This window comes from Moschus berezovskii, chromosome 10 (genome assembly GCF_049115385.1).
Source record: "Moschus berezovskii isolate FMDL1 chromosome 10, NW_MosBer_1.0, whole genome shotgun sequence".
Lineage (NCBI taxonomy): Eukaryota > Metazoa > Chordata > Mammalia > Artiodactyla > Moschidae > Moschus > Moschus berezovskii.
This window is the reverse complement of record NC_142469.1, coordinates 59440586-59453675: the sequence shown is the minus strand read 5'-3', so window position 1 is coordinate 59453675 and position 13090 is coordinate 59440586.

Below are 13090 nucleotides of genomic sequence, written 5' to 3'. Positions count from 1 at the left end.
CATCTCATCCTCCATTGCACCCTTCTCCACCTGCCCTCAGTGAGTGGGCTCTTCACATCAGGCAGACGAAGGATTGGAGCTTCAGCTTCAGCATCAGTCCTCCCAATAAATATTCAGGGTTGATTCTTTTAGGATTGACTGGTTTGATCTCCTTGCTATCCAAGGGATTCAAGGGTCTTCTCCAACACCACAGTTCAAAAGCATCAATTCTTTGGCACTCAGCCTTCTTTACGGTCCAACCCTCACATCCATACATGACTACTGGAAAACCATAGCTTTGACTAGATGGATTTTGTTGGAAAAGTGATGTCTCTGTTTTTTAATACTCTGTCTAGGTTTGACATAACTCTTCTTCCAAGGAGCAAGCGTCTTTTAATTTCATGGCTGCAGTCACTGTCCACAGTTATTTTGAAGCCCAAGATAATACTCTATCACTGTTTCTATTTTTTCCCATCTATTTGCCATAAAATGATGGAACTGGACAACATGATCTTAGTTTTCTGAATGTTGAGTTTAAGCCAGATTTTTCACTCTCTTTCACCTTTGTCATGAGGCTCTTTAGTTCCTCTTCACTTTCTGCCATAAGGGTGGTATCATCTGCATATCTGAGGTTATTGATATTTCTCCCAGAAATCTTGATTCTAGTTTGAATTTCATCCATCCTGGCATATTGCATGATGTACTCTGTACAGAAGTTAAATAAACAGGGTGACAATATACAGCCTTGACGTATTCTTTTCCCAATTTGGAACCAGTCTGTTGTTACATGTCCAGTTCTAACTGTTGCTTCTTGACCTGCATACAGGTTTCTCAGGAGACAGGTAAGGTGGTCTGGTATTTCCATCTCTTGAAGAATTTTCCACAGTTTCCTGTGATCTACACAGTCAAAGGCTTTAGCTTAATCAATGAAGCAGAAGTAGATGTTTTTCTGGAATTCTCTTGCTTTTTCGATGTTCCAACAGATGTTGGCAATTTGATCTCTGGTTCCTTTGCCTTTTCTAAATTCAGCTTGAATATCTGGAAGTTCATGGTTCACATACTGTTGAGCCTCGCTTGAAGGATTTTGAGCATTACGTTGCTAGCATGTGAAAGAGTGCAATTGTGTGGTAGTTTGAACATTTTTTGCCATTGCCTTTCTTTGGGATTGGAATGAAAACTGACCTTTTCTAGTCCTGTGGCCACTGCTGAGTTTTCCAAATTTGCTGGCATATTGAGTGCCACACTTTAACAGCATCATCTTTTAAGATTTGATATAGCTCAGCTGGAATTCCATCATCTCCACTAGCTTTGTTCGTAGTAATGCTTCCTAAGTCCCACTTGCCATCACATTCCAGGATGTCTGGCTCTAGGTGAATGATCACACCATCGTGGTTATCCAGGTCATGACAACCTTTTTTATACATTTCTTCTGTGTATTCGTGCCACCTCTTCTTAATCTCTTCTGCTTCTGTTATGTCTGTACAATTTCTGTCCTTTATTGTGCCCATCTCTGCATGAGATGTTCCCTTGGTATCTCTAATTTGACAATTAGGTATAAATGATAAAATATATGGCCTATAAAGCATTTCCCTATTAACATAGGGAGCTCTGTTATCCTCAGAGCCTGTTCATGATATCTGATTAATTTTCCCCCAACATGGACAAGTAGGCACATATATAAACGAAGAAGCCAGCACCGAGGGACATGGATGAACCCAGAGCAGGCAAGTGAACCACTCTGGCGACATTGGAAAAATATATTGATTATCAATGCTTTCTGTGAAAGGAATTACAATTAAAAGAGGAAAATGGAAGAAATTTTCACATATTGAGGTATAAGAAAGTCATTCTTGCCTATACATGATTTAATTTGAACTTCAGGCTAACCAAAACAGCCTGTTTGTGGCTTAATACATACATTGCACTTTGCTTTCATCATTAAAACAGAGAATAATACAAAATGCATTTTTATTCTTATCCTCTTTATAATGTGTCTAGTAAATTTCAAATGTTGTCCAGGTACTATGAAAGTTTATTGCTTTTCTTATTCTGTACCTGTCCCTCCTCAAGATTGAGGAGTATCAAAGAAAAGTGGGGATTGAAATGGAGTAGGACCCTATGATCCTTGCCCCCCACCATGTCCTCTGCCTACCTTTTGTTCTGTGGAAAACTCTAGTTAAAGAATAAGTTTAATCAGAGAAGTGAGAAATGGGGAAACAAACAAAAACATTGAAAGAAGACCAAATAATAATAAAAATGTAGTAATTAATCATAGTCAAGGACCTTTAGTTCTTTTTCAAGGGCTGTAGATAATATTCTGAGCCGTATCCTGTGAGCTGTCTTATAGATACTAAAACACTAGGTGGAGAAGTTAACTGCATGATGACCACACTTTACCCAGGACATGAGCTGTCACAATTCTGAGAATTGGCTGCAAAGAAATGGAAATTAATGGACCCTGGAAGTAAAGATTAACTGTACGTAAAACAACCAAGATGATGCTGGTCAGAACAGCAATGACCAATTTGAAGATGACTCTTAGAGAGATGACTCGTTCTGCATGTAGCCCATCTCCCCACACTCTGTCTGTAAGAGGTCTCACCCCCTGCTTGTCAGGGGGCAAGAGTCAGCTTTTGGACAAATGTTTGCCACCCTCGCCCACCCCCAGTTGCCAGCATCTGAAATAAAGCAAACTTTCCTTTCCACAAACCTGGCCTGTTTATTGGCTTTTGAGCAGGGAGCAGCCAGACCTCACACACACACTAGGTAACAGGCGTTGTCATGGAGAAGAATTGGGCCCTTTCTGATGTTTATCCTTTCTGATTACTTCATCCCTCTTTACATCCATTCTGTCTATCATCATTTTCCTTTAGCCTGATAATCTACCTTTGGAATTTTCTGTACTGTAGGTTTATTGCTGATTAATTTTCAGTTTTTGTTTCTGTTCAAACGCCTTTGTCTTTGCTTCTGAAGAATATTTCCATTGACTATAGTATTCTATGTTGGTGATTATTTTTTGGCAGTACTTTGAAGATATTATTCCCTTGTATTCTGCAAAGTCAGCTGTCGTTTCATTGTTGCTCTTTGAAGTGATACAACTTTTTATCTGGTACTCCTAAGATTTTATCTTTGTCATGTTTTCAAGTGTTTTATTGTGTGGAATTCTCTTTGTACTTATCCTGTTGGATGGTTATACACATTTACATCTGTGGTTTAATATCATCTATTCATTTTGGAAAATTTTTAGCCACATCTCTTCCAAGATTTCTTCTGTACCAACCACTGTTCTCAAGGATTCCAGATGCAGGCATTTTTAACTGCAAGTTATGTTCATCATATGTTCCTTTCCATCCTTTTGTGTCAGTTACTTCAGTCTGGATATTTTTTCAGACCCATCTTCCAGTTCACTATTTTTTTCACAAGGGCATCCAATCTCTTGTTAAAATCAGATATTAAATACTTAATTTTATTATTTTTAAAATATTTATTTTAGCTTTTAGTTTTAATTTAAATGGAAATTTAAATTCTTTTTATGATCTCTACTTCTTTAGTTAAAAATGTCAACTTGCAATTGAATGTCTTACATATAGTATCACAGTAATTTTAAAGATTGTATCTACTATCTTTAATACCTATATCTCTTTTAAATATGGTAAGTTTTTCATGTTTTTTAATTAATTAGTGTAACTTTTTGTTTTTTTATTTTTCACTGAACCTTGAATATTACATGCAGAAATATCTAGGGATCATTTGAAGATACAATTTATTTCTTCATCCAAATATATTGCTCTGCTTCTGCCAAGAATAAGTCTAAAATCTATTTCCTTAATCCAACAGTGAATAAGTGAATAGTGAATTTGTAGCTAGGTAGTTAGAATAGGAAAAAAAAGTCCAAAATGGCGGTGGCTAAAAGACAAAGAAGGGAAAAGCCTGCAAAAATAGATCAAAGGAAGGTGTGAGGACCAGAGTGAGAACATCAGGTGAAACAAACAGTCCTCCTGGCTAGCCCAATTTCCATAGGGTAGGCTCAGAGGGAGGAGAAAAAACATATAAAAAGAGGAGCCAAAACTGAGCCAGGGGCTCCTCTTCTCTTTGCGTCTTTTGGATGGGCACACCCTCATCCCTCGAGGATGTATTTTCCTTTACTTTCTAAATAAAACTGAGCTGTAACATGGAGCTGTGACACTGGTCCCTCCGAGGAAATTACACGAGGCTGTAACACTGCTCCGCCTTCACTTCAAATTTTTGTTGCAACAGGCCAGAACCAAGGAAATTACAAACTCCCTGACATATATGGTGCCATTTCTCAGATTTAACCTGGCTGCAGCAACCTCAGCTTGGCCCCTGCGAGGCAGAGACCAAACACAGCAGAAGCCCAACTCAGCAAAAGCTCCTGTGGTGGAAGATGAACACAAAGAAAACCCCGTGCAGTGGAAGTGACAAGAAGACCAGCATGCTGGAAACTGAGACAGTGAAAAACAAACTCAGCAGAAAGCTCATGCAGCTCAGTCTCAGAAGACCTCTGGTTAAGGTAGGAAGTCCTCACTCCTATGACTGGAAGGACATATGCTTAACAAAATCTTAATTCCTTTGCAATCTCTCGTTACTTGTTTCCTCGAATCCTCCATGAACAGGTAAGCAGCAGTGGGTGCAACTGAGGGACTCTGGAAAGGCTACTCCCCAGTGTGTCCTGAAGGCTCCACTATACTCTGCGCTATAGTAGCTGTTGCCCAAGTGAGTGGGGGTTCTTCTGTCCTTAATCTTCTATGTGCCAAGGATCAGGCCAATGAAAACTGTGAGCACAGTCAGGTATTTAGCAGATTTTCTGGCATATTATGAAGGGGATTTCTTTGTACATTTTCACCATTGCTTTTTCCTCCCATCCTTCAGCTCCTTTCTCCATTTATGCCACTGCTTACAAAGTATTGGGAAGGTCATCATCTTTCCATTTCTGAAAGTTGTGCTTGAAACCATTTACCTAAGATTGGGACTCAGACCCATGTGGCAGGGGCTGTGTGCTATGCTTAGTCACTTAGACATATCCGACTGGGACTTGAGCCTGGCCAAAACCCACGGTGCCTGGCTTCAGGACCTAATGAACCTCAGGCTCTGATGTCTCATTGCAAAAATTCAGTGAGAGACACAGCAATAGGTGAGAGGTGGATTTGTTCAGATTCAGAGAGAAGCACACTCCACAGGGTGTGGAGCCATCACAGAGGAATGTGGTGTGGTTAGTTTTTGCCAGCTGGGTGATTTCATATGCTAATGAATGGGAGACTCATCCCAACAATTAAGTAACCCCCACTCCTTGGTCTTTTGACAGTGCCTTGGAACTGTCATGGCACCTCTGGTGTGTCATTTAACTTGCAGATTGAGGATGAAGGTTTAGCTGAATTTGACTTGTCGTCTTGGACCCATATAATTTTAATCTGTTTATGTTATTCCCTTGGGCTATGTCATTCTTTCAAATATTGTGCCCTGCTGCCTTCCCTCCTATTTCATGCTCTTTTCCTGAGCCCCGTCTGGGCCCACAATGTTGCCTCTACAATCTTCTGGAGGGACAACCAGAAAATAGCTGGCCCTTGGGAGAGAAATACTGTATAATATCCAATCCCTGTAGAGATTCAGGCCTTCATCTTCTGTGTTTTCTACATGTGCAACAACAGCATCTCTCAGTGAATCTTCTAGGGTGGATAACAGGCACACAATACCTGCTAGAAGTCCATCTGTTGGTGGCATCCCTTAAACAGCCACTGGTCTTCCAGGGACAATGTTTGCCACTTTGGGAATTAGCCCTGCTGGCCATTTTGGCCCAAAACCTTACCACCATTCTCCCAAAGTTACAGTCATACCCCCAGATCAAATCTCCACTCCACTTTTATGGAACATCTTATCGATTTGTTCTTAAGTCACTTACTAACTCCTACAACCAGGACCCTGCCCCCTTGTAGGCAACACTGCTCCCCCCGGCCTATTAATAAAATACTCTTAATGCCCCTACCAGGACCAGATAACCTACTCCTTAGTCATTACTTCTCCTACTACCTAAAGTGGTTCTATAACAATGAAATGTTTACCATGAGCGACTGAAATGAACTGAACTGAACTGAACCTGCTCTTATGGAGGACTAGGGGAGGAAATCAATGACTTACATTCACTCAGAGCAGTAAGAAGATAAGGCTTATGGCTGCTTCACCAGGTTCCCAGTCTCAGGGCACAGGCTTGGGTGGCTTTACACCATGTTATCTATTCCCATCCACAGTGGACAAACAAACCTCAATGAGTTAAGATTATACCCCTTAATCCTATCCAGCACTGGTCCTTGGGGACACCCACCTCTAGTCCTGCGGTCCCAGGAAGTCAGCCTGCCTTCACCTGCATAGGTATCTGGTCCCTGGGAGGTTTCTATGACTCAGCCTGCTCAGAGATCCACCAGCATGGGGTCCCAGGAGGTCGACCTGCCTCGACCTGCCTGGAGATTCTATCTCTAGGAGGTTGTCACGCCTTAGCGTGCCTTGGGATCTGCACCCTGACCCAGGGACACCTGGCTCTCAGGTTGCAACAGTACTGGGTAGGATAATCTTCAGAAAGACTCACCCGTAAGGAAGTCCACCCATAGAAATAGAAGGAAGTCTATTAGTTGTGGGACTGTGCCCAGTCTCAGCAATAACTCAAGAGTCCAATGAGAACACCATTGCCTTTCTGGAAAGTCTAAAAGAGGCCCTCTAAAAGTTTACCAATCTGGACTTAGACTCTTATGAGGGACAGGTGATTTTAAAGGACAAATTCCTGTCCCAATGTGCATCAGGCATCAGGATAAAGTTACAAAAGATACAGTAGCAGGACCCTGCTGCCTCTTTAGATGAGATAGTCCAGAAAGCCACCAATACCTTTAATAACAGAACAGGAGAGGGAGGCCAAGGTCCAGGAAAGGGAGAAAAGGAAAGAGATAAGGCATGCCCAGACGCTCACTGCCCTCCAAGGAAGTCCTATGGCAAACCCCAAATGTAAAAGAACAAAGCACCAGGCAAATGCCTAATCTATAAACAGGTGGGACATTAGGCCAAAGAATGTCCAAACCATGTCAAGTCTCCTAAAATAGCTTACTACAAATGCCATCAATTTGGACATTTTGTGGCATTCTGCCCTGGCAACCCAAGAGCCTCAAGGTCAAGTGCCAAGCCTTCCTTCATGATGGTTCAACAGGACTGAAGCAGCCTACTCCAGCCAGCCCGCCTGTTACAGACAACCATCATGGGGCTGGAGCCAATGGTACAAATGGATGTGGCTTGTAGGTTCAAGAATTTCTTGGTTGAAAAAGGGGCTACCTACTCTGTCTTGACCTCCTGCTCCAGAGTTTTCTCTCCCCAAAACTGAACCATTTTGGTTGCTACAGGAAAAAACAATTAACAAAAAGATTCACCAGAGCACTTCTCTGTTGCTGGGATGGACAAATATTTTCCCATCAGTTTCCAGTGGTCCCTGAGTGTCCAACTCCCTTATTGGGAAGAGAACTTTCCCTGCCTTTGAAATCTTGCAGCTATTGCAGACTTGGTGGATGATGTTTTAAAACATGCTCTTGGAAGCAAACTATTTTTACCAGCCACCAAGTGAAACAACTCCTGAATGGGAGAGACCATTTATGGATGTCTGATCAAAGGATCCTCAGATACCAAGTAATGCTGATGGGAAATCCAGGCCTTACTATATCCCCTTGTGAGGTTCTTAACCCAGCCACCCGCCTGCCTTCCCCTCAGGGCTCTCTCCCCTTTCAATCTTGCCTAGAAACCTTGGACCACTGAACAAAACCCTGAGAAGGATTGTCAGAAGATCCTCTGACCAATCCTGAGGAAATCTGGTACACTGATGGAAGCAGCTTTGTCTTTGATGGATAAAGAAGAGCCGGATATTCAGTAGTCTGCAATTTTGAGACCATAGAGGCTAAAACTTTGCCACCAGCTACTTCAGCCCAATTAGCTGAGCTCATAGCCCTGACTCAAGCTTTAGAGCTGGGGAAAGGAAAAAGAGAAGCCATTTATACTGACTCCAAGTATGCCTTTCTGGTGCTACATGCACATGCTGCTATTTGGAAAGAAAGAGGCCACTTGACCACCCGAGGGTCCCCAATCAAATATGGTGATCAAATTCTTAGACTCTTGGAGGCAGTCCATCTGCCCGCTGAGGTTTTTTTCCCACTGTTCAGTTCAGTTCAGTTCAGTTGCTCAGTCGTGTCCGACTCTCCGCGACCCCATGAATCACAGCACGCCAGGCTAAAGAACACCAAAAAGGGAGCACGGAAGTGGCACGAGGGAACCAAGCAGTTGATCAGGCAGCTAAAAGAGAGCAGCATTACAGAACAATGACCTAATAGGGGTTGCCACCTTCCACACACTAATTTGCTAGAAAATCTTTCATATGCTGAAGGTGAGACTCTTAAAGTTAAGAGTGAGGGTTTCAAGAAAACCATTTGGGGTGGTTCCAAAAGATGGGACTCCTTTTTATGCCTGGGAACCTCCAATGGAAGTTAATTTACTCCTTACATGCCATCACTCATTTTGGGGAAAGGCCCTCCAAAGATTGCTAGAAAGTTCCATCAGAGGAACAGGAATCTAAACGACTATAAGGCAAGTGTTCTCCTCTTGTCCCACATGCCAATTAATCAACCCCCAATGAGCTCGAAGACTCAGCTGGCCCAGCCTGTCCAACGATGAGGGACCTACCCAGGAGAGGACTGGAAGATGGACTTCACACAGATGCCAGTTTCTCAAGGGCATAAATACTTATTAGTCATGATAGATACATTCACAAGATGGATTGAAGGCCTTCCCACTGGACTAAAAATGCTGAGAAGGTGGTAAAAAAAACTGCTCTATGAAATCATTCTGAGTTGGTCTGCACAGATCATTACAAAATGACAATGGGACATCATTTACTTCTAAGGTCCAACCAAGGGGTCTCTGAAGCATTGGGCATTACTTATTATCTCCATTGTGCCTTGAGGCCTCAATCTTCAGGAAAAGTAGAAAGAGCCAACCAATTCTTAAAATCAGTTATAAAAAGATAACCTAGGAGACCTCCCTGGAATGGAAGGACACTTTACCAATAGCTCTCCTCCGCACCCATATTGCCCCTAAGCAACAGGTTGGTCTTAGTCTTTATGAGATGCTATATGGGAGACCTTTTGTTTATGTCAATGACCTCTTCCTAGATCCAGAGGCTCAGACCCTCCGGTCTTATACCATGGCTATCGGGCAATTCCAATAGGATATATGTTTGTGGGATGTCAACCAGGACCCAAAAGATTCTAAAGAGTCACCACTATATGCTCCAGGGATCAAGTCCTAATTAAAGTCTGGAAAGATGGGTCCCCAAAGACTCAACTTCAGCCCACGTGGAAGGGCCCCTACCCTGTAATACTTTCTAACCCCACAGCATTCAAGGTACCAGGATTCACTACTCATAAGTCCAGCCATGGAAGAAAACAGAAGAGAACACTCAATACACCTGGGAGATCTCAGATACCTATTCAGAACTACAATGAGTGCCACTCTTATGAACACCCCAAAAATTAAGTTTCTGGAGATAAAATTTCTCAGGATATCTCTAAAGAGCCAACACAGCTTGGCAGAGGTTGTACTCTAAAATAGACAGGAGATAGAGCTCCTGATCCCTGAGCAAGGAAGGACTTGAGCCATCTTGAATGAGACGTGTTGTTTCTGGGTAAATACCTCCAAGTTAAAAAAAAAAAAAAAGTCTCATAGTTCTTAAGAAAAACATTCTAGATTCTACAGGACCTCAAAGAATGAGCTGGAGAGTTCTTGGAGTGGCTACAATCTCTTGGGGGATCCTTCTCCTGGTAATGGGGAATACGGAGTTGGTTAATACCCCTACTAGGAAATGGCAACCCCCTCCAGTGTTCTTGCCTGGAGAATCCCAAGGACAGAGGAGTCTAGTGGGCTGCCGTCTATGAGGTCGCACAGAGTCGGACATGACTGAAGAGACTTAGCAGCACCAGCAGCAGCAATACCCCTACTAATCCCTGTTATCACCATATTGATGCTGCTTGTGATTGCTCCATGTATTATCAATTGTCTAACCTATTTGTCTCTGCCCAGGTCAACAAGCTACAACATGCAGTGCCAGTTAAACAAGGATGTATAAAACTACAGCCAACCACAGAAAATATCACCCTTAGATAGACACAGCTATAAGGGCTCTGAGGCTTGCGACTAGCAAGAGGGGAAGGCCCAATGCCCTTCACCATCCCAGTTCAGCAAAAAAGTAGCCAGAGTGACCTCGTTGCCCCTATTCCCAAAGAATTGGGCCTCCTATCTCTTGAGGGGGAATGTTAGGTAGTCAGAATAGGAAAAAGGAGTCCAAAATGACAGTGACTAAATGACAAAGAAGGGAAAAGCCCATGAAAATAGAACAAAGGAAGGTCCGAGGACCTAAGTGAGGACCTCGGGTGAAACAAACAGCTCTCCTGGCTAGCCCAATTTCCATAGGGTAGGCTCAGTGGGAGGAGAAAAAACATATAAAAAGAGGAGCCAAAATTGAGCTAGGGGCTTCTCTTCTCTTCACGTCTTTTGGGTCGGCTCACCCTCATCCCTCAAGGATGGATTTTCCTTTACTTTCTAAATAAAACTGAGCCATAACATGGAGCTATAACACTGGTGTCCATAGAAATTACACAGGGCTGTAACACTGGCCCACCCATTGCTTCAAATTTTTGTTGCAATGAAACAGAACTGAGGAAATTACAAACTCCCTGACTAAGCTAAGGGCAGACCTTGCAAGAGTTAATTTATGTTTCTTTTACTCTTGATCCTAAAGGTAAAACTTCCAACTGAAAGCCTAGTGTACTGGTTTACTAGTAGTTTCTGTTTCCACAGTTCCAGTGTTTGTCCTGCCACTGCCATGAGGCTGCTAGAAACCCTGCATAGCCTCCCAGCCTCAGTCACTGGTTTCAAATCAGTGAATGCATTGAGGGGGAAAGACAGGAACAAATGTCTGACACATAACCTCCCTGGTCTTCCCTTCTCTTCATGTCTCAGTCTTACAAGTGTTATTTACCAGGGAATCCTGCAGTGCCCTCAATGAGACTTTTTTGGTTCATAGTTTTCCAACTCTTGTGTTTGTTTTACAATGGTTTAGTTGTTTATCAATTGTTCAAAGAAGCTATTCCCACCGTTTCTGGAAAGAGAACACATCAAATAGTATACTGCATGCAGAGTTCCAAAGAATATCATGGAGAGATAAGAAAGGCTTCCTCAGCGATCGATGCAAAGAAATACAGAAAAACAACAGAATAGGAAAAACAAGAGATCTCTTCAAGAAAATTAGAGATATCAAGGGAACATTTCATGCAAAGATAGTCTCGATAAAGGACAGATATGGTATGGACCTAACAGAAGCAGAAGATATTAAGAAGAGGTGGCAAGAATACACAGAAGAACTGTACGAAAAAGATCTTCACGACCAAGATAATCACGATGGTGTGATCACTCAGCTGGAACTAGACATCTTGGAATGTGAAGTAAAGTGGGCTTTAGAAAGCATCACTACGAACAAAGCTAATGGAGGTGATGGAATTCCAATTGAGCTATTTCAAATCTTGAAAGATGATGCTATGAAAGTGCTGCACTCAATATGCCAGCAAATTTGGAAAACTCAGCAGTGGCCACAGGACTGGAAAAGGTCAGTCTTCATTCCAGTCCCAAAGAAAGGCAATGCCAAAGAATGCTCAAACTACCGCACAATTGCACTCATCTCACGCGCTAGTAAAGTCATGCTCAAAATTCTCCAAGCCAGGCTTCAGCAATATGTGAACAGTGAAATTCCAGATGTTCAAGCAGGTTTTAGAAACGGCAGAGGCACCAGAGATCAAATTGTCAACATCCGCTGGATCATGGAGAAAGCAACAGAGTTCCAGAAAAACATCTATTTCTGCTTCATTGACTATGCCAAAGCTTTTAACTGTGTGGATTACAATAAACTGCGGAAAATTCAGAAAGAGATGGGAATACCAGACCACCTGACCTGCCTCTTGAGAAATCTGTATGCAGGTCGGGAAGCAACAGTTAGAACTGGACATGGAACAACAGACTGGTTCCAAATAGGAAAAGGAGTACGTCAAGGTTGTATATTGTCACCCTGCTTATTTAACTTATATGCAGAGTACATCATGAGGAACGCTGGGCTGGAAGAAGCGCAAGCTGGAATCAAGATTGCTGGGAGAAATATCAATAACCTCAGATATGCAGATGACACCACCCTTATGGCAGAAAGTGAAGAGGAACTCAAAAGCCTCTTGGTGAAAGTGAAAGAGGAGAGTGAAAAGGTTGGCTTGAAGCTCAACATTCAGAAAACAAAGATCATGGCATCTGGTCCCATCACTTCATGGGAAATAGATGGGGAAACAGTGGAAGCAGTGTCAGACTTAATTTTTTGTGGCTCCAAAATCACTGCGGATGCTGATTGCAGCCATGAAATTAAAAGACGCTTACTCCTTGGAAGGAAAGTTATGACCAACCTAGATAGCATATTAAAAAGCAGAGACATTACTTTGCCAACCAAGGTCCATCTAGTCAAGGCTATGGTTTTTCCCGTGGTCATGTATGGATGTGAGAGTTGGACTGTGAAGAAAGCTGATCGCTGAAGAATTGATGATTTTGAACTGTGGTGTTGGAGAAGACTCTTGAGAGTCCCTTGGACTGCAAGGAGATCCACCCAGTCCATTCTAAAGGAGATCAATCTTGGGTGTTCATTGGAAGGACTGATGCTAAAACTGAAACTCCAGTACTTTGGCCACCTCATGTGACGAGTTGACTCACTGGAAAAGAGTCTGATGCTGGGAGGGATTGGGGGTGGGAGGAGACGGGGATGACAGAGAATGAGATGGCTGCATGGCATCACCGACTCGATGTACATGAGTTTGAGTGAACTCCGGGAGTTGGTCATGGACAGGGAGGCCTGGCGTGCTGTGATTCATGGGGTTGCAGAGAGTCGGACACGACTGAGCGACTGAACTGAACTGAACTGAAAACATAAATAAAGAAAAAAATTGTTTTAGAGCCCCCAAATAGCAGAAAGTGTTGTCTAAGGAGACCT